A 27,616-nucleotide genomic window follows, 5' to 3' on the forward strand; every position below is an offset into this window, starting at 1 on the left:
TCTTTCTGGGCCAAATTCCCATCTCAGCTGTATTCAACAGAAAAGGGGAATCTCCTGTTGAGGTGAATCAAAAAGAAACCTAGCTAATTCTTCAATACACTTTATAATGTTCTGTTTCTAGCAAAAGGGTAAATACATTTAACATATCTGTATATGCTGGAGGAAAGACAGTAAAGGAAATGCCCAGCACTTACTTTGTAGGGGTGTAGTGTCAAGGCATTGTAGTGGTATGGGGAGTTGTCCAGGTCTTTGACAAACAGTGAACAATTGTTCACTGTGCATTTGGAGAGTGGGTGTGCCAAGAAAAGGATGTGCTCTGTCTCCTGAGGAGGAAGATACCAGCCATACTGCTGCTGACACAGCATCAACTGTCTGAAGAGCAATTGAGTCTCCCTGGCATTCTCTTCCTGATTGGAAAGAGGTGCCACAAGGGCATAGTTGTCCTGAGGACTGTGAAAAATCACTAAGCATGCGTGCACACACACAACACATACTTGCACATATATAGACACATACAAACACACATATGCACACACACTTTTTCCCCCTGCGCACTCAAGTAAATAATGCATTTCAATTTAAGGAGTGACCAACCATCCAAAATGAATAACCTCTCTAAATGTAACATGCAAAAATCAGAAGAGCCAACAGAAAGGCCACTCCTTAAAATTATTTGAACGTGGCAACACCAAAATAGTTTCAAAAGCTAGGAAGTCATTAAGAATGGATTGTCTGTCATTCTTACTTAGGCAAGGTGTGGGATTGATAAGAATGCAAAACAAAAGAGATCTCTGGACAGGAAAAGGACACTTGGCCTAATGAGTCTGTGTTCTTGAAGTCCATATCGACCCCTCTTTCCTGCCTGGCCACCATATCCTCCCTCAATTCCTTTTGTTCATTCATATGGCATGGTCATACCTGTTTCACAAACCTAATTACACTTATGCTGTCTGAATTCAACAGTTGTACTGTGCTCCAGATGGTCGTTGTTTTTTTTGATGAAATGATTCTTTCCCTGTCTTACCTTTGACTGTTGGGTTTTTAGTTTTGGTGCCCCCTTTTCATGGTTGTTGTTAATCCCCTCCCTCAGCAGCATGAACCCAGTAACTTAACTCATTCCCCTTCAACTTAGTGTTCTGTAGGGCAGACTCCTTTTCTGTCATGCAAGTAAACTTTTAACCTCCTCAGGCTTCCCTCAGCATAACCAGTTTTCTTAAAACTTGGAATCAGCCTGACAGCCTTATGCTGCGTTGTCTCCAGGGTGATAATATCCTTCCTGTTGAAAGGTGACCAAAACTGAAACAGCATTGTAAATGAGCTCTCACTTGTGTGTTGTACAGTAATAATCAACACATGTATAGCCTCACAAGATACAGAGATCCTTTTCAGCTAAACCTTATCTAGAGTTTATCAGAACCCAGAGTGAGGTAGCATTTAATTCTCCCACATTATAAAGCACATTCCTCTTTTTCTTCTTCCTTGTTAAACTGGGCTTATGCATGTAGCAGGCTTCTGGCCTTTCCTCCACCCCCCCTAGGAATTTCCAAGAGTTCGTTTTTCCCGTCAGGTATAGTACATAAATCTCCATCACCTTGGGGTATCCTAGAGCCAGAGGCACACTCTAGAGGGTGGGGAACCTGTGGCCTCGAGGCCGTGTGTGGTCCTCTAGGTCCTCGAGTGTGGCCCTTTGACTGAATCCAAACTTCACAGAACAAATCCCCTTAATAAAAGGATTTGTTCTGTAAAACTTGGACTCCATCAGAAGGCCACACCCAAGGACCTACAAGGCCTCTGGCCACAGGTTCCCCACCCCTGCTAGAACCTCTCAAAGGTAGGATGCTTAGGCATGCAGCCCAGATTGAGTAGCCAACTCTCTCTAATGTTAAATACTTGTGTGTGACTGATAGACTAGAACCAAAAGGAAAATTTGGGGGGAAAAAAGTTTTGGGTTCTTGGTCTCAGAGAGCATAAAGTGCTTTTCTGTTCGGTAATGCAAATAATTTGTCCTAGCTTTGCAAATGATGAGCCTCAGAGAAGTTAAGTGACTTGCAAAGCTTCCATAGCTAATAAATATCTGAGCTGGAATTTGAATCCAGATCCGGTCTACCATTCCTTCCATTACACCATTCTGCCTCTCCAAAAGCAAACCTATGTTAAAAGAAAGAGAATCAGAGTTTTATGCAAATTATCATTTCAGAAAATAGGTACCTACTATGTGCTAGGAGCTAGGCAAGTTGTGCAACAATTAGAGCTGTCACTGCAGAGTTCCTGTGTTAGTGCAGTTGACAGTTAAGTGTAGAGATGTGCAGTGTACGCAACTTATTACACAAATAATGCATGATTAACGCATGAGAGATTCAGGCAAAGTAGGAGGTGGGGGGAGAGCTGAGTGAGGTCTAAAGAGGAAAAGCTTTATGGAGATCATAGGGGAGCTGAATTATTTGAGTTGAGTTTAGAGAATCATTTTAAAGAAAAAAAATTGGCCCTAACATTTGATTCCACTGGTGGAGGGAACTACCGCTGAGGAAACTACCTCTAATCACGTAATTTGGTACTTGTCCTGAGATTAAAGCTCTAGAGAGTTACCTGGGATACTGAGAGGATAATGACTTGCCCAGAGTCTCCTAGCCAGAATATATTCAGAAGCAAAGTTTGAACCTAGATTCTTCAAACACCAAGGCTGCCTCACTTTGCACTATGCCAGGATCTTTCTGTAGAACTCTTAATAAAGAGCGTTTATTTACACAGCAATGAATTAGTATTAGACTTTTTAAACAAGTAGCAATATCACATAGTAGGAATTTTTTTTTTGCATTCATCTCTCCCTACCCAGATTTGCTTACTACAGTGAAGTAGTAAGTGCCACTTGCATTGAAGTGTCCAGGTGATGCAGTGGACAGAACACTGGACCTGGAGGCAGGAAGACTGCAAATCTGGCCTCAGAAACTTACTAGCTATGTGTTCCTGGGCAAATCACTTAACCTCTCTCCCTCAGTTTCCATAGCTGTAAAATGGGAGTAATCATAGCACCTACCTCCCAGGGTCATCATGAGGATAAAATGAGATAATATTGGGAAAGCATTTGCAAACCTTAAAGTGCTGTATTAATGCTAGCTACTCTGTGTGTGTGTGTGTGTGTGTGTGTGTGTGTGTGTAGGCAGTTGGGGTTAAGTGACTTACCCAGGGTTACGCAGCTAGTAAGTATCTGAAGCTGGATTTGGATTCAGGTCCTCCTGACTCCACGGCCAGTGCTCTATCTACTGTGCCACCTTGCTGGCCCTGACTACTTATTATTACTGTAATCTCTGTGTCTTTCATTTCCTTGCTACATGGATATCCTTGAAAGTTTTACGAATTGACACGTTTGATTTTTTTTTTGTCCTGAAGTAAAAGCAGTGGCATCCATGTGAAGTTTGTCACTAAACTTTAGGTACTGATGAATTTGAGGCACTCTTACTCCTGGAAATTCTCAGGAATTCATCTGTGACTGGACTTCCACTTTTGATAGTGCTATTATCAACACTTTGTTTAGCAACTTGTGTTTCTTAGTTCTCCAAGCCAGCATACATAGGCCTATATAAGACGTATACAAATGTGTATGCACATTATAGTTAAAGTCCACAACTCTCTGTTTGGAGCAAGATAGTATTGTTTCCGTAGTGGAATTTGGGGGGGGCCCAAGAAGGTCTTCAGGCACCAATCTGGGCTCAAAAGTAAATATTTAATTTGGGAGGGAGAGGTCTTTGTCTACTTCTCCCATATTCCCCAAAGGATTATCAGGGCCTATATAGGAATTGTACATATTAGATCAAAGTGGAAAACAAAACAAAATCAAGTTTTCTGCCTAACAAAATCTACTTCACTTATTTCACATTTTGTAGTTTTATTTATTTTATTACAACTAACATTTGTATAGCATTTTTAAGTCTTGCAAATCGCTTTACAAAGATTATCTCATTTTAACTTCACAAGCTCAGAGCATTAGGTGCTATCATTATTCCTATTTTGTAAATGGGGAAACTGAGACAGCAAGAGGTTAAGTGACTTGTTCAAGGTCATGCATCGAGTGAGCATCTGAAGCAGGATTTGTACCCAAGGCTTCCTGACTCCAAGTCCGAAGCTCTATCCATTGCACCACTAGCTGTTACCAGTGGTATGGAAAAAATAGAGCATTTATATATCTAAAAATATACTAAAATGAATATAAAAATATACTAAATGAGTTATCAATGTTCTTATCAATAAAATAGTATTATATATTTCTATGACTTTTTGGTTTAGCAGACAGGATGGAAGGTTGACATACTCATTTTGCATCTTTCTTATGTATAAAACGAACGGGTCATATTTCCAAGGTCCCTTTCAGCTCCAAAATTCTTTGCCATATGCAGTGTTTATCCTAATGTGTCAAGTTTTTGGACATCCACTAGGAAATGAAAAAGACCTTACAGGCCATTCAGTCCAACCTCCTTTTTTCAATAGATGAGGAAACTGAGGCCCAGAAAAAATTAAGTGACCTTCCCAAGAAGTAGCAAGTAGCAGAAACAGGATTCAGAGCAAGCTTCTGTAACTTCAGTCCATCATCCATTCCACTATACCCCCACTGCCTTACATTAGGTGAGTAATCAGTACATAGTAGGCCTTTGTATAGCACTTTTGGAAATCATTCACAAACCAAGTTTGAATCCTATAGTCCTTTTAGAAAAAGAAAAGAAAAGAAGTGTCTGGACAACAGCTCTATAAGCTAATTTTTACAGTATTTCCTGCTCGATGCCATTTACATTCCAACTTCACATTCTTCCGATTTCATCATTCTTTAGTATTTATTCTGTTTTCAACTTTATTGTTCCTTAGCTACTTAGATATCTTACATTTGGTATACCTAATCCTCTATAGATATTAGGAGGGATAGTGGTCCAGAACTTAACTCCGTGGAAGTAATAACTTCACAGGAATCCAACATGTTAGTTAAAACAACACCTTCCTCCAATAAAAACATGTTGCCTGTTTCTAATCAAATTACTATAGGCTTGTCGAGTTGTTCCCTCGCAAAACTGTTTCTAATATTTTTCAATAAATGATGTTAAGTTAACTGGCCTGTAATTGCTTGCTCTATCTCATATCCCTGTTTAGAATAATGGTATTTAACACTTTCCAGACCTCAGGAATTTGATCTGTCATCAGAGGACTTGTATAAATATCAGTTAGGACTTCCCTCATTTCTATCTTTGTATCTTTGGGAAGAGAAATCTTAGATATCCTATGTGTTCGTTGAGCTGGTACTTTTTCCTCTCCTAGATGTGTCTCCTTTTATTCCTCCTATAATTATTCCCATTGGGTCTCTCACACTTCCCTTCCTTTTGTGGGAAATAAGATCCTTTGCTCAGTATCTCTTCATCTTTTCCAGCTCTGTTAGACAGAAGCCAGCTAATCTGTTCCCTTCCTGAAATCTCTGGCCCCCAATTCTCTAATCCTGCCCTTCCAATGCTTGTTTTTCTTCCTTTGACTGGTGGGGGCAGGGATGAATGGTGGAGACAGAAGGAGGAGAAAATCAAGAAGCAAAATGCATCTTCTTTATGTTATTCTCATTTATAAAATGAAGAGGCTCAATCAGATGATTCCTAAGGTCCCATCTACCTCTCAAAGGCTGTAATTCTATAACTACAAAATGTACAGTGCCTACGAACTTCGCTGTTTTGGAATGTTGTTTCTAATATATGATCATAATTCATTCCCTTTTTGTCATTATCCTCTTAATTTCTCCCAGATCATTTTTTATAAATAGTTTATATTTTTGAAGCATTGTTTATATACTTTTAAGCCCCCTACTTAGGCTCCTCACACTAATCTTTACATCCCTTCTTAACCACATTGGCCTGTCTTGCCCTTTTCCCAACGTGGACTTAAGCAGGAGAGCTTTAAGTTTCAGTCTCTTCAAGTGTTTCTTAAATATTTCGCTGTATGTTTCCCATACTAAATAGGATCTCAATCAAAACCCCCAGGGGCGTATCACGTTCCTCCTAAAGCCAAATGCATTTGTGTTGTTTCCTCTGGTACTATTCCCCTCTAGAGTATTTCATCTTTAATGAAATAGTAATCATGTACTAGATTCAGCTCCCCTAACTTCCTCGTATTTTTCATTGAAGAGTCTTTTCCTATGATTAAATCCAGGATGGATTGATAGCATCAAAGGCTCCAAAACCATTATGAAGAAGAGAGCCTACTCTACCTGCGCAGACCACATTACATGTAGTTTTCCCTGAAAAAAAAATTGATTGTTTCTTCAGTATAAACACTGTGTGTACATTGTGCATGTTAGTGGTAATTTATTTACACTATAGGGGAATACCTCATAAAATTTGCATCTCTGTATACACAATTACTGGTTTTGTAAGCAGTCTTTACTAATAACCATTGCCTCACTACATTGACTTCCTTATAGTCTTCCCTTATCTATGGAGCTGTTTGCCAAGTTCTTCATTGTGCTAGAAATATACCATCTGAAAACACCTTCCTTAGAAAGTAGGATTCACTTTTTTGAGTTCAGTTTTTATTTAAACACTCTCTAGTGCAGGTCATCCAAAGTATTGCACAGCTTTGGGGAAGCTCATCCATCAATGATATTATTACCTATCTCCTACTTACTGTACATCTCTATCCCATAAAGTCTCTGTTCTGGAATTTGTAAACCCCTTGGTCTTTTTTTTTTTAAACAAATTCAGCTATTTTCTTTCTAGCCTGGAAAATCCACATATATCTTTCTAAACAATTTCAGTTCAACCATCCCACATTTTTCCTGCTCTTGGTGATTTTATACATAGTAAAACTTATGAGTATCTGCCTTAGAGTCTCCTAAAAACTAATCACTTCACACCAAATTAGATTGACCTAGCATATAGTTCACTTACCATCAGTGGACACATTGCAACTTAAAACTATAAAGGGTTAGTCGGTATGTATTTATTTTGATTGGAGCCCTTTTAGACTTATCCTGACACCCTCTTAAGCATCCCCCACACAGATTTCTTTCTTCATTGTGACATTGGCAGTCAGAATCCTGGGACTTATATGGTCACCACTGACAGAAATAGCACCAATCTGGTATAGCCACAGTAAATTGTCTTCCTTCCATAATCAACTGCCCTGGCCTGTCTCTTAGACAATTAATTACAGTGCCTGCCCAACAGGGATCGGACACTGTTCAGCTACTAGACGCAAATAGAAATCTTTGCTGGGAACGATTCCAAAATTCACCTTACAAACTGCAGTGGGCTGCCATTTATACAGTGTTATGGTGAGGTCCATAATTTCCTGGATAAGGAAGGTGTTCCCTGCTTTAAGAAAATCTGGTCTTTGAAAAATCTAAACACAGATTAATACACTAAAGAATGATTGGTCCCTTAAAGAGTCTTCATTTTACAAACCATTTCCCAATGCAAGATTCTCTTAAATAGTGAACTACTCTAGTACATTTAAAATAAAATTTTATTAACACTCAACTTGGCCAGAACAGATCCATTGTATAAAGCAAAAAGCATTTGTATAAGTAAGACAGTATTTTTTAACCTATTTTCTCTTGTCACCATCACATACATTTGTTCAGCCACAAATCCACTCAGAAAAAGTAGGTCAATAATTCCTAGATTCTACTCTATGTTTCTTAGCACTTATGCCCAGAGGGCCCCAGGATCAAACTAAGGTATCCTGTAATTATATCCTGCCTTTAGTTTTCCCCATAGATTCATTGACTGCAGAAGTCATTTTCACTTCTGAGGCCAAACCTTAGGGTGCTGATGTACAGTCAGATGGCTACAACTTTCTGCAGTGGGCTAGGTGTTAGTAGGAGGGGAGAGGAAAGTCCCTGTAGATAATATGTGTTCAGTTTGCAGAGCATTTTGAATTTTTGTAGATGAAAGAAACACCATAAATATAATAAAGTACCTAATGCTGTATATTATTTTTATTACTGTCATCATCATTAATCATTGGGATTATCATTATACTCCCTGAAACTCACTTGTTTACATCCAGACTGGGCCCCCTGAAAGAGTCCTAAGAACTCTTCAGACCGGTCCTTCCCTTTCATTTTATTTTGGCCCCACAGATTCCTTTCTTGTTATATTAGGATAGAGATAAATACACAAGGGAAATAGAAAAAGGCCATAATGACCCACTGACTGCCTCTATCTACTTTCCAGGGTAATGTTTCCTTTCCTAGCACTAGAACCAATGAGTATGAGGGAAATGAAACCATAATACACATATTACCTTGTTTGATCCTTATAACGAACCCTATGAGATAGGTATAGTATTATCTCCATTTTGCAGATGAGGAAATTGAGGCTAAGAGTGTTTACATGACAAAGCTTGTAAGCCTCTGAGGCAGAATCCAGACTCAGATATTCCTGAATTGAGGATTCCAAGCTGTGGTAACTCAATAATAAAATTGCTAAAAAGTGTTAGAAAGGGCCTCACAGGTCATCTAGTATCCACAGCATAAATTCTTTCTTCAAACTATTTGCTCTCTTTTTTTCTTCTTTTTTGATTTTGTTTCTTCTTTCTCATGGCTCATTCCATTGATTATAATTCTTCTTTACAACTTGACTATTGTGAAAATAAGTTTAATGTGAAGGTATATGTAGAACCTGTATTGGATTACATGCCATCTTGGGGGGGAGGGGGGAGGAGAGGGAGGAGGAGAAAATTTGGAACTCAAAAACTTGTGGAACTGAGTGTTATAAACTAAAAATAAAAAATAAATTTAAAAAAATAAATTCTTTCTTCAGTATTCCTGACAAATTATGATGTCACCTTGAAATATCTAAAGACCTTCAGAATTGAGACACTCACTACCCTTCCAAGGCAGTACCTTCCTCTTTGGTACATCTGTAACTATTTGGAAGATTTTCTTTATATACACTTGGAATATGCCATTCTTTAACTCCAGTTAAAGAATTGCCCTTTGGAGTCAAGCAGAACTCATTCTTCCATATGACAGTCCTTCAGATGTTTGAAGGCTATTGTCACGGTCCCCTAAGTCTTCTTTTCTGCAGCATAAACATCCTTAATTCTTTCAAATGATTTTTGGATGGAATGATTCCATGTTCCCTCACCATTCTGATTGCCTTATTCAGGACACAGTCTAATTTATCAACATTTCTTCTAATATAGTGTATAGAACCAAGCACCAGTTCTGCTCTGAACAGAGCAGAGTATGTTGGGACTATGATCTCTCACCTTTCTTTGTGGATCCTATTCTTCTATTAATTCAACCTAAAATCATGTCAATCAATCAATAAGTAAACATTTTTAAAACACCTGCTATGTTCCAGGCACTGGGAACACAAAGAGAGGCTACAGATGGTCTGCCCTCAAGGAGCTCACAGTCTAATGGGAGAGACAACATACAAACAAATCTATACAGTGCAAACTATATACAGGATAAATAGGAAATAATTAACAGAGGGAAGGCTTCCTATAGAAAGTGAGATTTTAGGGGCAGCTAGGTGGCGCAGTGAGTAGAGCACCGGCCCTGGAGACAAGAGAACCTGAGTTCAAATGCGACCTCAAACACTTGACATGCTTACTAGCTGTGTGACCGTGGGCAAGTCACTTAACCCCAATTTCCCTGCCTTTCCCCCTAAAAAAATTTTTAAAAAAGAAAGTGAGATTTTAGTTGGGACTTAAAAGAAGCCAGGGAGGTCAGTAGTTACAGTAGAAGAGGTAGAGTATTCCAAGTGTGGGGGACAGTCAGAGAAGTTTTTTGGAGTCAAGAGATGGAATGTCTTGTTCATAGAACAGCCAGGAGGCCAGTGTCACTGGTTTGAAGATTCCTTGGGGGCAGAGGAGGGGGTAAGATATAAGAAGACTGGAAAGGTAGGAGGGTGCAATTAAGTTAGGAAAGGCTTTGAATGACAAAGAACGGATGCTGTATTTGATTGTGAGGGTAATAGGGAGCCGTTGGAATATATTGGGGAAAGGGGAGGAGCACCCAAAGTGATTTCCCTAAAATATAGGTCTGACCATGTCACTTTACTAGTTATTAAGCTCCAATGGCTCCCTATTACTCCCAAGATTAAATATAAAATCCTCTCTTTGGCTTTTAAAACCCTTCACTACCTGGACCCTTCCAACCTTTCTGGACTCCTTATTGCTACACTGGCTTAGTTGCTGTTCCATGAGCATGACAATCCATCTTCCCACTCTGTGCTGTACCTTGACACCTGTCTTCCACACCTAAAATGTTCTCCTTCCTCCCCTTGGCCACCAGGATTCACTGAATTCCTTCAGCCCAAATCCTCCCTTCTGCAGGAAACCTTTCCTGGTTCCCCACCTTCCCTCTCACAAATAACTCAAGTACATTGTGTCCTTGGCATCCCCCTGCTACTAGTCTAAGATAACCTTTCATTTACATGGCATGCAGCTTGTATGTACATTCTATTGCATAGCATTTCCGTAAGTGCCTAGAGGGCAAAAGCTCTGGTTTTGCCTTTATTTGTATGCCCGCACTTAGCATAGTTCCTGGCACATAGCAGCCATTTCATCAATGCTTGTTCATTGACTATAAAAATAACATATCACATTGTTTATTTACATTGAGTTTATAATCTACTACAATCTCTAAGCTTTTTCACATGAACTTATTTTCTAGCCTTATCCCTCTGATCCTATATTTGTATGATTGACTTTTTTTTTTTAACCCAGGTTCATAATATCCTGTCTTGATTTGGTTACAAAGTCCTGCCATTCTACTTCTGTAATATTTCTCACATCTTTTCCCTAATCTCTCTTGTCACTGCTATCACCCCAGGACCAGACTTTATCACCACCTGGACAGACCAATACAATACGCCATAACAGATGTTTCCACTTCCATTCTGGCTTCCACCGTAATCCATACTGCTACTATATTAATATTTCTTAAATATGGTCTTGTTGCTTCTCTACTTAGAAATATTCAGCGTCTCCCTGTAAGCTAAAGAGAGGCCAAAGTCTTGGTGCCTGATATTCAAGACTTTCTGAGATCTGTTGCCTCCCTGCCTTCTCATTTTAGTTTAAATAGTTAGGAGAATGGCCATCTAAAAGGAGGCAGCATGTTATCATGTACTTTTCTACTCCCTTACTAGTTAGTCAACAAGTATTTGTGGAGTACTATAAGTTTCAGGGACTGTGCCCAGCGTTAGGCAGACAAAGAAAGCCAAAAGCCTTCATGTTGTAATAGAGCAGACGACATGTAATATAAAGCCCTGTGTACACACAAGATATGTACAGTATAAATGAAAGGTAATCTTAGAGCAAAGGCACTAGGACCAGGGAAGACCACCCCCAAAAGGTAAGATTTGAGCTGAGACTTGAAGGAAGCCAGGGAAGGTGAGACATAGAGATGAGGAAGGAGAGCATCTTGGGCATGGGGGGCTGCCAGTGCAAAGATACTTTGTCTGGAGATGAAGTGTTGTGTGCACAGAATAACAAAAAACAAAGGTCAGTGTAAGAGGAGAGAGCCCAGAACATGTGGAAGCAAGCAAAGTATGAGAGGTACTGGAAGGGTGGGAAGGGACCAGGTCATGTAGGGCTTTAAATGCCAAATAGAAGACTTTGCATTTAATCCTGGAGGTAATAGGGAGCCATGGGAATTTTTTTTCTGAGTAGGGAGTTGACAGGGTCAAACTTATGCTTTAGGAAAATCATTTTGGCAGCTGAGTAGAGGATAGGTTGAAGTAGTGAGAGATTTAAGGTAGGGAGGCCAATTAGAAGGTTATCTTATTAGTCCAAGCATAGATTATAAGGACCTGAACTCAAGTGGTGACAGTAAAAGTGAAGAGAAGATGAGATATGCTGTAAAGGTAGAGTGATGAGATTTAGCAATAGATCAGATATGTAGCATGAGTGCAAGTGAAGAGTCTAAGGATGAAATCAATGTTACCAGCTCTGAAGGAAGATGATTGTTCCCTAAACTGTAACAGGAAAGTTGGAGAGAGGGAAGCATCTAGGTAGGAAGATAAAAGGTTCTCTTTTGGAAATGTTGAGTTTGAGATGCCTACATCCAGTTTGAGATGACCAAACAGCAATTGGTGATGCAGGACTGTAGCTCAGAAGAATCATCTGCATAGAGATAATTGAACCTAAGGAAGCTGATGAGATCACTAAGGGACAAAGTATAGAGGTTTGAGAGGAAAGAGCCTAGGACAGAGCCTTGGGGGTACCAGTAGTTAGTGATTGTGACATGGATGGGATCCAGCAAAGGAGACTGAGACAGAGCAGTCAGGTACAGAGGAGGAGCCTACAGGGAGTCATGTCACAAAAACCTGGAGAGGGGAGAATATTCAAGAGGAGATGGGGATCAGTAGTGTCAGAACCTGCAGAGAGCTCAAGACAGACTGAGGAAAGGCCAATAGAGTTGGCGGTTAAGAGATCAGTGGTAACTTTGGGGATATTGGCAGTTTGGAGTTGAATGATAACATCGGAATCTAGGTTACAGGGAGTATAGAGGAAAATAGGGAGAGAATTTAGCGGACAAGGGATAGTGGAAGTTGATATGTTACCGTGTAAAGGTAAGAATCAGCATGTCTTTAGCGGAGAATAACAAGCTGATTTGTTTGACTGGATTAGGATCCAGATGGAGGAGAAATAAGAAATGAAATTAAATGAAACTGAAGTAATTATCACATACTATCCTTCCCAGTTATCTCTCAGCCTCTACTCATCCTGTTTTCCCTTCTGCTGAGAATCTAGCATATTGATCTGGCAATTTAAATAGCTGGCCCTTTAAAAAAAAGACTTCCTTGTTCTTCTCTTGCTGTCATTGTTAGGTTTTAAAACCAGCTAAATGTCATCTGTGAACTCAGGGTATTCATTGATCTTCCTGAGATCACCAACCTGTCTTTCTAAATCTGCTATCTGATCCTCCACTACTTCAGCGTTAAGAAAAGTGTTCCTCACCTGTTCAGTGAGTATAGCTAAACATGTTTTATGCTTGAGACAAGTTCTTGCAGTTCACAGCTGCTTTGGAGATTAAAAAACAGGAGAGAAAGGAATGCCTCTCTTCATAATAAAGTTGGTCCATCCGTTCATTTTTGGTGGCTAACATCTAACCACTAAAACAAGCCTTCAGATGGTCATACTAAGAGATCAGCTATGTGATTAATTTCCAAACTCTGACACTTTAGAGGTAGTCCCCAACTTAGGAGTATGTTGTATTCTAAAAAGTGAATGTGTTAAAAAAAAAAGTTCCATATCACTAAGATTTAAATACAAATTAAAGCAACTCTGAGGTTCTGTCTCACTCCCATGACGGTTGTCAGAAAAACTGTGGGAAAACCAGCACATTAATTCCCCATTTGTAAGAGCCATAAATTGGTTGAGTCATTTGAGAAAGTAATTTGGAACTGTTCACAAAAGTCACCAAACTATATACCAGACTTCTGGGTCACATGAGAAACAAGATGGAGGACTGGACATCTTCTCTGGCCTCATATCCTCCCTAGCTTCTCAAAAATAGGAATTATATGCAAGAGATGAAGTGACTTTACCTGTCACCACAGCTTAAGATACTAAGAATCCTAACAAGCCGAACTCTTCAATGAACCAACAGCAGAGAAAGCTAATCCCCAGTGCAGAAACTTGGCATCCCTCCCCCATCTGCCACCACACTCTGGCATGGCTGGATAAGCTGACCCATAGTCTTGCACCAGAACTCAACTCTGCCTCCTTCACCTGCTCCACCCCACCTTGCACCATGGAAAGCCAGAAGTTTGCCCTGCCTAGGACAGGGGTGTGGTAGTGTACTATACTGCAACATTACTCAGCCAGAAAAATAAGGAACAGAAGGAACTGGGGCAGGGAAGTCCCACTGGGCCTGAAGGAAAGGGGACTGGCATCAAGCTGAACCCAACCAGTTCTGTCCCCTCAGAAGTCAGTTGGGCAGAGACTGAGGTCTGTCAAAAGCAAACTCTCTAGTGGCAGAAGAGGCTGATAGGGAGTCAAAAAAAGTGCAGATAGGGGAATATAAGGAAAAAGACAAATTATCATAGTTCTTGGGATGGAAAAAAAACTCAGCTAACAACTCTGAGCATAAGCAGATAAACCAATAGAGAAGATAGTCCTTCACTTCTGTGTATGTACATTCTCAATCAGCCATTCTCTCTTCTGTCTCTTTTATGAGATTTTCCTCTGTGGATTTAAATTTTTCTACTTGGCCAATAAATTCTACTGTTTTACATAAAATTCTGCTTTCATGATTCCCATTTCTCTCTTGAGCCATTTGGGAACATCTTGCTATGGTTCTACAATTTTTTGAGAATCCATTCAGGTGTTGTTTTATTTGCCTTAGTCTTGAAAAATTTATTTAAAGAAGTCTGAACTTGTTTAAGTGGCCTAGAGGCCACATTCCCTTCTGTTATTAATATCTTCTAGGGTATTTCAGCCTGGGAAGAAAAGTGCTGCTACCAGGAGGGGGGAATTTCTAGTTCTAAACTATGAGGAAAGAAATGACCTCATATTGGCTTGCCTGTCTCCATTTTATTCAGTTCAATTTAACAATTTTTTATTAAGCATCCCATGTTGGGGGGGAGATAGAAGATGAAGGGGGAGGGGAAGTGAGATGAGTAGGGAGGACCCTACCTTTGTAAAAAATGATAATAGCAGAAAAGCAAGTTAATGATATTTTTAACTCTACAAATCCCACATATTCTCTTAATTATAAACAAGAGGGGAAAAGAAAAGAAAAATCAATTAGTATTTCAAAGGCTTCGAAATTCTCTTATACAGTCATAGTCAAAAGTACATCAGACAACTAGTCATAATAATATGTATCTGTTCCTTCCTGTTTAGTCCTAGAAGTTTCTTCATTTTTTTTCTCATTGTAGGTCAAGGATTTATATACGGTGGGCATATTTGAAATCATTAAAATCAGGAATGGGAAACCAGCAGCCTCAAGGCCACATGTGGCCCTCTAGGTCCTCAAGTGTGGCCCTTTGACTGAATCCAAATTTCCCCAACCCAGGTCAAAATGTTCTGTAATAAGGTGTTCTATAACAGAGTTTGTGGTATATCAAAGTGATATGGGCAAGGGTGTAACTTCTTACTGGTAAATCTCGCTGAACTTCCTCTTTGCTTTGGTATTTGGGTAATAAAGGTAAAGTGCAGTGCTATTGGTGAATTTCCCAGAGTAGAGAGTGCTCTAGAGTTCCATGGGAAACAACATTGACCTCATCAAGCAGTATATTTTGCTAAAGTGCATCATTTTGTAGTATTCATGTGAAGAAAAGAACAGTCAGTGTTCTAAGAAGTCCACTTATTACCTGAATAGCAAAAAAAAAAATAAAAAAAGGGAAGGAACAAAGGATGCTCATCAATAATTTGTTGTTTTGGTTCTGTCTGACTCTTTGTGACCCCATTTGAGGTTTTCTTGGCAGAGATACTAGAATGGTTTGCCAGATTCTTCTCCAGCTCGTTTTACAGATGTGAAAACTGAGGAAAACAGGGTTAAGTGACTTGCCCAGAGTCACACAGCTACTAAGTGTCTGAGGCCAGATTGAGTGAATCTTCCTGATTCTAGAACCAGCACTTGATCCCACGGGCCACCTAGCTCCCCCAGGTCAATAATAGATGGCCTTTGTAGAGCACTTTGCGTGACAATCTCATTTGATCTTTATAATAATCCTGTGAAGTAAGTGCTGCCCCATTTTACAGATGAGGGAGTTAAATGACTTGACCATGATAACACAGCCAGTAGTAAGTTCCAACCCAGGTGTCCCCAGGTTCAAACCTCTTTCCACTTAACCTTGTGAATATATATTCTTCCCATCTAGCACCACTTTAATTCTTCAGGATTTCCATTATGAAAGATATATCATTTTCATCTTCTCTAGTGTAACTCCACCTTTCTGATAGTGGTTGGGTTTTAATATACCCATCTGGTAGGGAAATTCATTGGTCTGAAGCTTTTCACTGATGAAACTAAATACTGTCTTCATGATTCAGCACCTCCTACTCATCCCATGAAACCATGAGATGAACCATGAAATGAATATTAATGTCAATATATTGTCTGAGCCTTCAGCTGGTTGAGGGAGGAGGGGTGGGAAGCCAGGGTAGTCAACAAGGGAGGATACGTTAAACAAACAAGAAAGAGTATTGGACCCTAGATTTGGTGGGTGGGTGGTTACTGCCCCAGGAGCAGCAGGTGGTTATATACTCCACTTGCATATCACTGGTGCCTAGGCAGCCACAGACTGACTCAGGAGGTAAAGAGGTAAAAAGATAAACTGAACAGGCCCCAGAACACACAAGTAAAAAATAGGTCACCTCCTCCTTTGCCAAAGAGGTTGCATCTCAAGGAAGAAAGGTGACTAGGTGAAATGGTTTTCATAACTGGAACACAATCCAGCCAGCTTTTTTCTATATTGAATCAAGTGTTTATGGACCTGCATCAGCCTGTCCTGGCATCGTGTGATACAATATCTGGGCAGTGGAATTCTTTTTCATCTTTCCTTTCATCAGTCCACTCAGATAGACTCTTTTAGAACCTTTTGTGCTCTTGTAGAGAAAATGTTAGCTCCTCTTCCACTCTGCTCCAGTATATTGTTCTGCTACAAATGCCCACTGAAGGCAAGCCAAAAAAGCATCTACCCACTGCTTACTGGAAATACGTTAGGAAAATCTATCCAGTAGTTAGAATTAGCCCAAAATGAGAGGGGCTGTCTTAGAGGGGAGTGGGTTCCCCCTCTTTGAATGTTTTCAAGACTTGGTACTGGTCCAGTATGTTATAGTGACAATTACTTTTCAAATGCAAGGGGCGCTTCTTCCATCTCAAATTCTATGACCCAGTGAAATAGCCTCTCATTTTTCTTCTTAAATATTTCATGATGATTTCATAGGATCACAGATTTAGAGCTGGAAGGGAACTTATAGGCCTTCAACTCCAATTTCTTCATTTTCTAGATGAGGAAATTGAAGCTGAGGAAAGTTTAGTGACTTGCCCAGGGTCACGCAGCTTATAATTGTCTGAGGCAGGATTTGAACTCAGATCTTCCTGACTCCAAGTCTAGTGCACCCTTGCCACTGTATCACCTAGTTCCATCACTTGAGTGAAATTATTCCTCTGATTCCATTCCTTTCTCCAACATCATGTGTTTTTTTTTACAAAGTTAAAAAAACCATTTGGTCTTCAGGGAAAGGCCTAAAAAGGAGTTTTAGTGGAGAACCTGCAGCTTTGAGGCCACATGTGGCCCTTAGGTCCTCAAATGCATCCCTTTGATTGAATCCAAACTTCACAGGACAAATCCCCTTAATAAAAGGAATTGTTCTGTAAAACTTGGACTCTGTCCAAAGGCCCCACCCGAGGACCTAGAAGGCCCGATGTTTCCTCAGGGCCGCAGGTCCCCCACCCCTGTTTTAAATTATATGAAAGTTGGTCATTATATTTTATTTAATCTGTTATCATGAAAACTATGTCTTATGGATGCTAGTAGACTTTTCTGCTTCTCTGGTCTTTCTAAATAGATGTCATTTCCTTATGAATGAACTCACAGAAATTTGCCTTACTACATCCTCTGTAGACAGTAATAGAGAGACACTAAAAAAAACACTGCCTCAGTTTCCCTATCTGCCAAATAAAGGATGATAACACCTGCTTGGCAGAAGTGGTGGGAGGACTAATTAATGTTTGGGAAGCCTTGAGATCTTGTGATGAAAGGTGCAGTAGTGCAGAGTATTGTGATTATTATCAAAACAACTCACAAAACAAGTAGGCCTTCAGACTGAAGTGATAAGAGCACGTTATAGTTTTTCTTCAGGGTTGTGCTGCAAATCCCCGAACCTCTAATATCTAACCATATTCTCCCTTGGTCCTGGATTCGCTTTCCATGTGTTGGTGCATACTTGAAATCTGGTTATGGTGATGGAATTATAAACCAAGGAAATGTGTAACGTATTAGTAAGTGCTCAGGTGAGGGATTTGACCAGCTTTTCCCTGTATGCTCGATGAGTTACTAAGCAACGAAGTTCCTCCGAACCTTCATTTTATAACATGGCTGTGTCAGCACTGAGGGTTTGTTGTGGCATTTACCACTCCATCAAAACAGTTGTGCAGCTGAGCTAATCCCATATGGCTATCAAGACCTTTTATCTTACGCTTAGTTAAGTGGCAGAGACAGTCTTTCAGGACAATTGTAGTGATAAACAAAGCAGAAATTAAAAAGCCATAACTAGATCTTTACTGAGTTAGTGTGTGTGTGGAACAGACGAGATCAAGGATTCTTAACCTGGGGTCCACAAGACTCCCAAAGGGATCCATAGATAGATTTCATGGGGAATGTAAATTTGAATGGGAAAAAAAAATACATCTCAATTTTCACTAACTTCTCACTGAAATTTAGCATTTCCCTCAATTATTTAAAAACTTTATTCTGAAGAGTTCATAGGCTTTAATGCCAAAGGGGTCCATGAAACAAAAAAAGGTTAAGAACTGCTGGGCAAGATGAGCATGGGAAACTGCAGTCTACAGCATCCTACTACAGAGGTACACAATGCTTAATGCAAAGAATGACAAAGTAGGTCTGCCTGTGATCGCCAATGATTCATCTCATGCCTGACTGAATCCTACCTTGCTACAGGATTTGTAGCAATTTGGCAACGTCACTTAGCCATCAGGCAGCATGAGCTTCATACATAAAATCTTCTAAATCCAATTAAACTCATAACTAGTACCCCTTTTGCATTATATAAATGATCCTGACTTTCATAGGATTGCTGCCATCTTTCTTAGCGCATCTCCAGCTGTTTGTCCCTAGATTTATAATTGAGTGCCCTTGTCACATGAGTGTCATTTCATCATCAAAGTGCCCCATACTGCTCCTGCCTAAGTTAAAAGCTGTAGGAGGGATGAAGTCCAACCAACTACCTACCAACACCCACAAGTTAAAGTCCAACTCAGACATTTAAGGGATCTAGTCACTTTGCAGCCTTTGTGACTTTTTTTTGAGCTAAAGAAAACACCTGCAGCATTTAGAGAAGGAATTCTTAACTTTTTGGTGTTTTAAGGTCTCCTTTGACAATCTGGTGAAGCTGATGGACACCTCAGAATAACTTTCTTAAATGCATAAAATAAAATACATTGGATTACAGAGGGAGTCAATTATATTGAAATTCAGTTATCTAATTTAAAAAAAAAACAAGTTCATAGGCCCCAGGGTAAGGACCCTTAAATTAGATATTTATTTTCTGCCTGTTCACTCAAAAAGATTCAGACGTCTACCTATGGGAACTTAAGGGAATGTGTAGTCAGTTCTACATATTCACAAGGTAGGGGATTTGAGGAAAGGTATATAAGCTTTGCCTTCACTTCCCACTTCCCAAAGTGATTGTTGGAGAACACATAGAGAACTTCCTTGCTTTACTCTCTAGATGCCTGATGGGCATATCTGCTTGGATACCCCATCAGCACCTCAAACCAGAATCAGAAATAGGGCAGTTCCAGAGAGGACTTTGCCCCAGGGTGGCAAAATGTAAAAGAGCATACTATAGCCACATATGTGACTAATTCATGCCCCCACCCAGTCCGAGATGGCACCACCAACCAGATAGAAGTTTTGACTCAGCTCTCTCCCACAGGCCCCCAACTGCTGCCTTTCCCTCTTGGTGATGATGGTCAATGCATATCTTGGGCACAGGTCAGCCTCTGAGGGGATGAACTGTCCCTCCCTAGCAAGGAGTGCACCTGTCCAGGTCAGATTGCACAAGTCAGGGCCTCCTACAAAAGCCACCAATAGCACAGTCAAGGTGAAGGTCCCGGTACCCCAACTGAGATTTACCTGAGCAGCCCAACCCTGGTCTCTCCCCAGCAGTAATCTCTCAGGAAAATTGTTGGGAGACCACCCATAGAAGTATCTTGGGCTCTTTCTTTTCCCCCTACAGGGTAATATCCCACTAGGCATGGGACCTCACACACCTCACACACACTTACAAATCTCTCCCTACTCTTCCCCCTCAATTCATTTTGCCCTGGTCACCAGAACTGATTCCTAGTTAAACCTCTGTCCCAAACTGACCATGTCAAAAGTTCATCTTGCCCAGCAGTTTTGCTTTTTTTGTTTCATGGACCCCTTTGGCATTAAAGCCTATGAACTCTTCAGAATAAAGTTTTTGTATTGAATCTATTTTCTATAAGGCCACAAAAATTGTGAGCAAGAAAAACCCAACCATATAGAAAGTGTTTCTCTTTCCTAGAGGAGGGCATTAATTTGAAGCAGAGCACTTACAAAGACACTTGACACAACACCAGGAGAGGTAAACAGCCTTATTTCTGTGGGAAGGGTGTTGACAAGCAGTGAGTCTTGGGAAGCCTCCCGCTATAATGTAGTCACTGACTTCAGGGATTTAGATAATATAAAAACAATTAAAAATTGTTCAAACCCCAAAGTAGTTTACAACAGCTATGCTTTTAGGATTGGGGATTTTGTGTGTATTTTTCAAAAACATATTAATCGTTTCCAGAAATACTTCAGTGGCCAAGCCAAAGTTTGCATATGGAACTATGACTTCTGATCATTTTTAGGTGCTGAAACCCAATTCACTGTTCATTAATTGAATATCTTTACTAATTTTATTTGTATATACCCAATAGATCCTGTCTTCTCAAGGAAGAGAGAATTGTGTGTCAGATCAAATTTTCTTTCTCCCTGGAATCTTAAATCTGGATATATCAACAGTAAACATAAGCCCTAATTCCAAATTCTAGACAGAATTTAATTCAATTTAATTCTGGTGGGGTTCTTTTCCTCATAGATACCAAGACAAACCACTGATGAAATCCACTTCAATAGTCCCACATGGAACACTAATGTGTTGGGAGACAGATGACAACAACAATAATACCAGCATTTATTTAACAATTTTAAGGTTTTCCAAGTACTTTACATGTGCTATCTCATCTAATCCTCACAACAACCTAGTAAAATAGGTGCTGTAATTATCCCCATTTTACAGATGAGGAAACTGAGCCTAAGAGAGGCTAAGTGACTTTTCCAGGGTCACAAAGTTCGTGTCCGAGGCAAGATTTGAGCTCAGTTCTTCCTGTCTCCAAGTCCAGCCCACTGGGCCTCCTAGCTAGCTCATATGAAAAAAGAATTCTTGTAGGACAAAGTAGGAGAAGAAGAAAGCTTCTTGTCATTCTTGGTTCTGTGACTAGTGACCAATAAACTTAAAGAGGGATACTCCTGAAAACCATTGTGAACCTTGGACCTGGTTAAGAGTAGGCAAGAAAGCAAAGTGCCTTCCTTTACAAATATGCATTTTATTTCCATTTCAGTGGTGTGGAATTTCACTGGCATACCTTTTCATAATTTCTCCACCACTTTTCCTTCAAAAGAGTTTTGCCACCACTCCCCACAGCCATGAGAAGCTTATCAGCATCTCTTAGAATTGAAGAAATTAGAACACAGAAAAAAAAAAGTTGAATGACTTGACCAAGGTAATACAAGTTGCTGGCCAAGGCAGTTTCCAGTCTAGTGTTTACCACTAAGTCATTCCCCCTTTTTTGTGAAACCACAAACTCTTCATTTCTCAGGTTAGAAGCAAAAGAAGGAAGAAAAGTGAGTATGACTTTCTCTTCTTTCTATAAGGCACCTGCCTCGACTCCAGTTCAGGTCAGGTGCCAAGCTAAAAGGCATTTTATTCCTGTGAGGACCTATTTTTCCTTCTCCCTCCAGATTATTCTTTTTTTTTTCTCACTGAAGTAGGGTATGTCAGTACCCATTTAATGGCCTGAAACTGTAAACCTATCAGGCAAAGATTGACTGATAGGACACAGGACATAAACCTGTCATGTCTACCTGCGAAATGAAAGGCTGTGCAAGTTCTCATGCAGTCAGTGGAGTGTCTAGACAACTGTGCTGTCTCCCCCCATGGTTCATGCACAAAGTGGCATGCCTTTAAAGGGATAGTCTAGAGGTGAGAAAGGTCACAGCCCAGCTCAGGGTATCTATCACTTCAGTAAATGACAACGACATTAATCCTTTCCATCAGTCACTTGTGTACATTTTTATTATCAAAAAAAATTTTTGAGCAGTATTATGTTTAATGCTTAAAAAATCCCATGCAGAGATATGGTAGGCAATATTTGGAGATGTCATGTCTTGGCTTTCTCCCAGGTAAGCAATACATGCTGATCTGGTTTTAACATTTTTTATTGTCAAAGCTTGAGGCCTTCCTTACCATTATTTTATTTTCTCTTATAGTCTCCCAAAAGTCTAATCATGGACTAAGGCTTCTATTTTATTAAAGAGGGATACTCCTGGAAACCAGTGTTTGAGAGGTCACAAGAGGCCTAAACATAGGGAGAATTGCTAATTTTACATAATCTTCCCAAGAAGCATCATTATTTTATTCATCCTCTCTAGATCAGGCATCTCTATTCCTAAAATAAACTTCAGATCAGCAGATCTTAACCTTTTTTTTTGTTTGGTTTGTTTTCTTCATGATCCCCTTTGGCAGTCTGGTGTAGTCAGGGACACCTTCTCAGATTCATGTTTTTAAATGCATAAAGTACACAAGATTACAGAGGATTGAAATACAGTCATCAGAACATTTTTAAAAAGAATCCCAAGTTCACGGCCCCAGGTTAAGCACCCCTGCTTTAGGATGTAATTTACTTTCCTCCCAGCCACCTTTCTCAGACTGAGCATGCATCACTCAGTAATATCATACTTTACCCTCATCACCTAGCCACTTATTTATCATCGAGCAGTTCAGATTCAAAACCGCATTGTTTGATCTGCATTTAAGCCTTCACTGTGTTACTGTATTAAAAGCTTTCCCAGAGGCATGTTCCATCATTATGCCCACTCCCCTAATCCTTTTCTCTCACCCTTCATCATTTGTTTACCTCCTCCAATCATGCTTCGCTGCTCATGGGGAATGCCATCTTCTTGGGCTCCAATTCTGGCTGTCTGTAAAGTTACAGCTTTCTAGGTGTTTCCTGCCTTTGAGCAGAGATATATAAAACTTCCAAGTTTTGTTTCACACACTTTTTTTTTTATGGCAGACAAATGGCCAGATCTTTATGGGCCTCCAATCCTCTAGAGGATCTGACTGGGCAGACCGTTCCAGTTGAAACCCCTAATAATTTTTCCTCCTTATACTGTTCCAAAGGCAATTTTATTCTAGATTTCAGTAGAAAGAATTATATAGGCATTCCCTAGTTGACAAATGTGTTGTGTTCCAAAAGTTCATTTGTAAAGTCGATTGTTTAGACCTTACAACACATTTTTCTGTAGGAAAAAAACAATGTTGTCAACAATGGTTAAGTTCCATGGGCAGTCCACCCAAAAATTATTTAACATATGACAAACTTACAATATAATACTAATAAGATTATTTTAATTACACATACTTACAATATAATACTAATAAGATTATTTTAATTACACTTAGCCAAAGTGCAGAGGAAAGAATTCTGGATTTGGAAGCAGAAGACCTGACTGTGCCTCTTTCTACCTGTGGGCCTTAAGCAAAGCATTTATTTAACTGCCATGAGCCTCAGTTTCCTCATCTGTAAGACAATATCTAAGGCCCTTCTCCAGCTCCTCATCTACAATGCTATAAACATGCCATCTATTACACTCTTTGGGAAAAATACATTCCAAATTCCAACTCTGAATCCCAGAAATGTATTTCCTTCAGCAAGAGTAGAAGGCATGTAACTCCTAGGTATAATAACTTCTTGTCTTCTCTAATGCAGAGGTAGAGGTATAAGAAATTACCAGTTGATGGGTTTGGAATTGAGGAACAAAGAGCTCATGGGAATGAGATAAAGAAAACTTGGGTTAGAGTCCTGTGATTCATTCCCTTGACATCTCTTCGAAAGTATGAGTTCAATTCACTCTGGTTCAATTTAACAAGCGTTTATTAAGCACCTACTGTATGCTGGACACTGGGTATACAGTAAAAGAAAGAAAACTTTATATCCTCATGGGGAGATACCACTTGTTTGCGGGGAAAGGGGAAACTAGACTGATTTCATTAGTACAGAGAACTCTCAGGGAAGAAATCTCCTCTGCCAAGGCAGGATATGTGCTCTGCAACCTATAGACTTAAAGAGGTATTTGGGTGGCATTGCAAGGGTGAGCAACTTGCCTCGCCTATGCCAGAGGCAGAATTTGAACCCAAGTTTTTCTAACTCTAAGACTGCTCCCCAATCTACTACACCATGCTTTTTCTCATAGCATATAGAAAATTAAGCAAATACAAAACAGTTGCAAGAGCAAGAAAATTGTCAGAACTGGGGTTTTCAGAAAAGGTTGGAGGTGGTACCTCTGGTGAATTTACAGGCCAGTGATTCTGTTATGTGGCAGTAATGAAGGAATTCATCCAAGACAGGAGGAGCTGCTTGTGCCAAGGCCCAGAGCTAGGAGATGGGATGTCATACCTGCCTGGTGTCTATCTATTTTCTTCCCTTTGTTTTTGTTTTTGAGGAAAGGTTATTTTATTCCTCCCTCCTTTTATATGGCTAACAGAGAAATTTGACAATAATATAGAGAGTATATGAAGAGGAAGAATATTAAGACTGTAAAGGGAAGTAAGAACCAGATTATAGAAGGTTTTAAATGACAGGCTGAGGAATTTGTATTTTATCCTAAAGGTCATAGGAAGGGCCATTAGTAGATTTTATTTTAGAAATACCAATTTAGTAGCTATGTGGAGGATGGAGTGAAAAGAGGAGCGAATGGGGACAGGGAGACCAGTTAGAAGGTTATTACAGTAATCCAGTCAAGAAGTAATAAGGATCCAACCTAGGGTAGAGGCTGTATGAGTGGAGAGTAGGAGGTGAAACAAGAGCTGTTATAGACTAGGATTGACAAGACTAAATGTTTTCAGGGGGAGGGGGAGATTGAAGGTTGATTCCAAGGTCAAGCACCTAGATGACTTGAAGGAATGCAGGGTGTCATCAGCGGTAATAGAAAAGTAGTTGGGAGAGTCATCTATTTAGAGATAATGGCACCAATAGGAGCTGATGAGATTGTCAAGAAAGAGAATTTAGAAAGAGGAGAAAGCGAGGATATACTTTGAGAAAATGTACACATTTGGTGGAGGATAGGGAAGGAGGAAGAAGAAAAAGATCTCATAAAGGAGACTGAGGAGGTATAAAAGCAGGTCAGGAGGAGAATCAAGAATCTGTCACAGAAGCCAGAACAGAATAGAGTGCCCAGGACAAGGGGATGGTGACAGTGTCAAAAGCTGCAGAGATGTTAGGCACAATGATGACTGAGAAAAGACTGATTTAACACTCAAGAGAGATGTTCATAAAATGGTTCCTCATAAACTGCAGACCAGGGGTAGCTAGGTGGCTCAGTGAGTAGAGCACTGGCTTTGGAGTCAGGAGGACCCAAGTTCAAATCCAGCCTCAGACACTACATACTTACTCGCTGTGTGACCTTGGACAAGTCCCTTAACCCCAATTGCTTTACCTTCCCCCCTCCAAAAAATAAAAAATAAACTGCAGATCATGTTTAGTCTAATGATTGCCAAATCCTCAGACTCTTTTCTGGTGTGAAGGCACAGTCCAATAGAGTGTTCTTACTTCATGCATTAAGAATATATGAAGACAAGATAGATCAAGAATAACAAATGGAGTACTCTGGTGTTTCAGGTGAAGGAGTGGTTCCTCTCCTGTAGTCTTCAGAGAAGAGCTACTGTCTCCGTAACCTTACCTAATTTCAAAGGTTACACAATTGTTCTTCCCGTTCTCTATGACTTTGCCCCTTGCCAAGAGAATTTGAAGTATTTTCAGAAAGAAAACATTTAGCATCTTTTTCAACCTCAGCACTTGAACTTGAAGTCACTGCCTGAAATTATGCCTACCTGGGTTTTCCCCAGTTAAAGTGGTAAGTAAAGGGTTGCGACAGGGACATAGCTTATGGTGGACACGGCTGAGATGTCACTTTAATGACTTCTCACTCACACTCAGCAATAATATTTGTCTCTTTCCGCTAAAGTAATCTTTAGGAGGTTCTAAAAATTGAGGTCCATTGAACTATTAAACTGTTCCTTTGTTATCCTGGAGAAGGAGCTAGAGAAGGAAATGGGCAACCACTCCAGTATCTTTGCCAAGAAAACCCCAAATGAGGGGTCACAAAGAGTCTGAAACAATTGCACAGCTCTGTTATCCACAAACCAGCAATTGCAGATGAATACTTGATTGCCTTCTCCAAACAATAGGAAAACAGTTTGGCAATTTATGAAGTAAGGAGTAGGAAACAGGAAGAGATGACACAAAGCCCTTGTTGGGTCTACAGGGCTGAAAGGATGAAATTTCTATTGTGGGGTCCAGTCATTCTTGCCCTAGGTCGCTCAAATTGTTTTAACAATTCCATATGTTAAGAGACTAGATCTAACAGAGGTCCCTATTCCTGGTAATCATTTTGGCATTCAAAGGGAATGTTCTCTCTACAGAACACTTTTGGAGGTGAAACATGGGTGGTGGAGTAGATAAAGCACTGGGCCTAGAGTCAGGAAAACCTGAGCTCAAATCCAGCTTCCATCCCTGGGCAAGTCACTGAACATCTGTTTGCCTCAGTTTCCTGTTCTGTAAAATGAAGATAATAATAACACCTGCCTCAAAGGGTTGTTGTGAGGATCAAATAAGATGTTTGCAATCTTTTTTTTTTCCTCTTTTTTGGAGGGGGGAAGGCAAGGCAACTGGCGTTAAGTGACGTGCCCAAGGCCACACAGCTAGTACGTGTGTCAAGTGTCTGAGGCTGGATTTGAACTCAGGTCCTCCTGACTCCAGGGTTGGTGCTCTACTCACTGTGCCACCTAGCTGCCCCGATGTTTGCAAGGCTAGATAAATGCTTGTTATTATTAGCTATTTTTATTCATTGGAAACAGTTTGATAGCTTGGTTCACTAGCCCTCAGTTCAAAATACATAAGATGGATATCAATGTGTCCTTAAGAGACACTGAGGTCACTATTTTATTCTCTGAGAAATCAAAAGGCCAATTTCTGGCCTTTTGTATCTGCTAGGATTCCTTGACATCCATTCTCTTATTGCAGAGTCCCTGTGCTTTTGTCAGAAAAAAAAATCTGTGTTTTAGAAGGCTTAATTCCATATATACTAGAAGCTGTTTGTTATTAATCGCACATTTTCTTCTTTCACAATAATATTATTGAGGATAGTATTGTTTATATATACAAATTTATTGTGAGATATATATATATATATATATTTGGACTTCTAAAACAGGTTTTTTGAGGGGGAAATAATTGCATTACCAAAGTATTTTTCCTTTACAAAAAAAGACTTTCCACAGGCTTCCCTTTGAAACTCAAACTTCCTAGTACATTTGAGATAAGACAGCTTATTTGTCATCCTTTCCCCTAAAACTTCTCCCTGTCTCTTCCCAGCTTCTTCATTTGGTGGTTCTGCTAGGTCCCTCAGTGTTCTCATCTAGAAACCTTTAAGTCAGACCTCCCTTTCATTGGCTATGTTTTCTCTGTCACCAAGCCCCATTATTTCTTCTTTGCAAATGTCTCTTGTCATCCTTTCTTATTCTGCATTCCCACTGCCAGCACTCTAGTCCAGACCTTCCTCATTTCACACCCTTTTTGAGGACAGGGACT

At 39.9% G+C, this 27,616-nt stretch overlaps 1 protein-coding gene across 2 annotated transcripts in view; it reads left to right on the forward strand.

Moving 5' to 3' along the window:
- Positions 1 to 27,616, forward strand: part of GMDS (GDP-mannose 4,6-dehydratase) — a 782,760-nt gene that overhangs the window by 662,471 nt on the left and 92,673 nt on the right. The window lies entirely within an intron of this gene.

Source organism: Trichosurus vulpecula, chromosome 1, assembly GCF_011100635.1.
Source record: "Trichosurus vulpecula isolate mTriVul1 chromosome 1, mTriVul1.pri, whole genome shotgun sequence".
Taxonomy (NCBI): Eukaryota; Metazoa; Chordata; class Mammalia; order Diprotodontia; family Phalangeridae; genus Trichosurus; species Trichosurus vulpecula.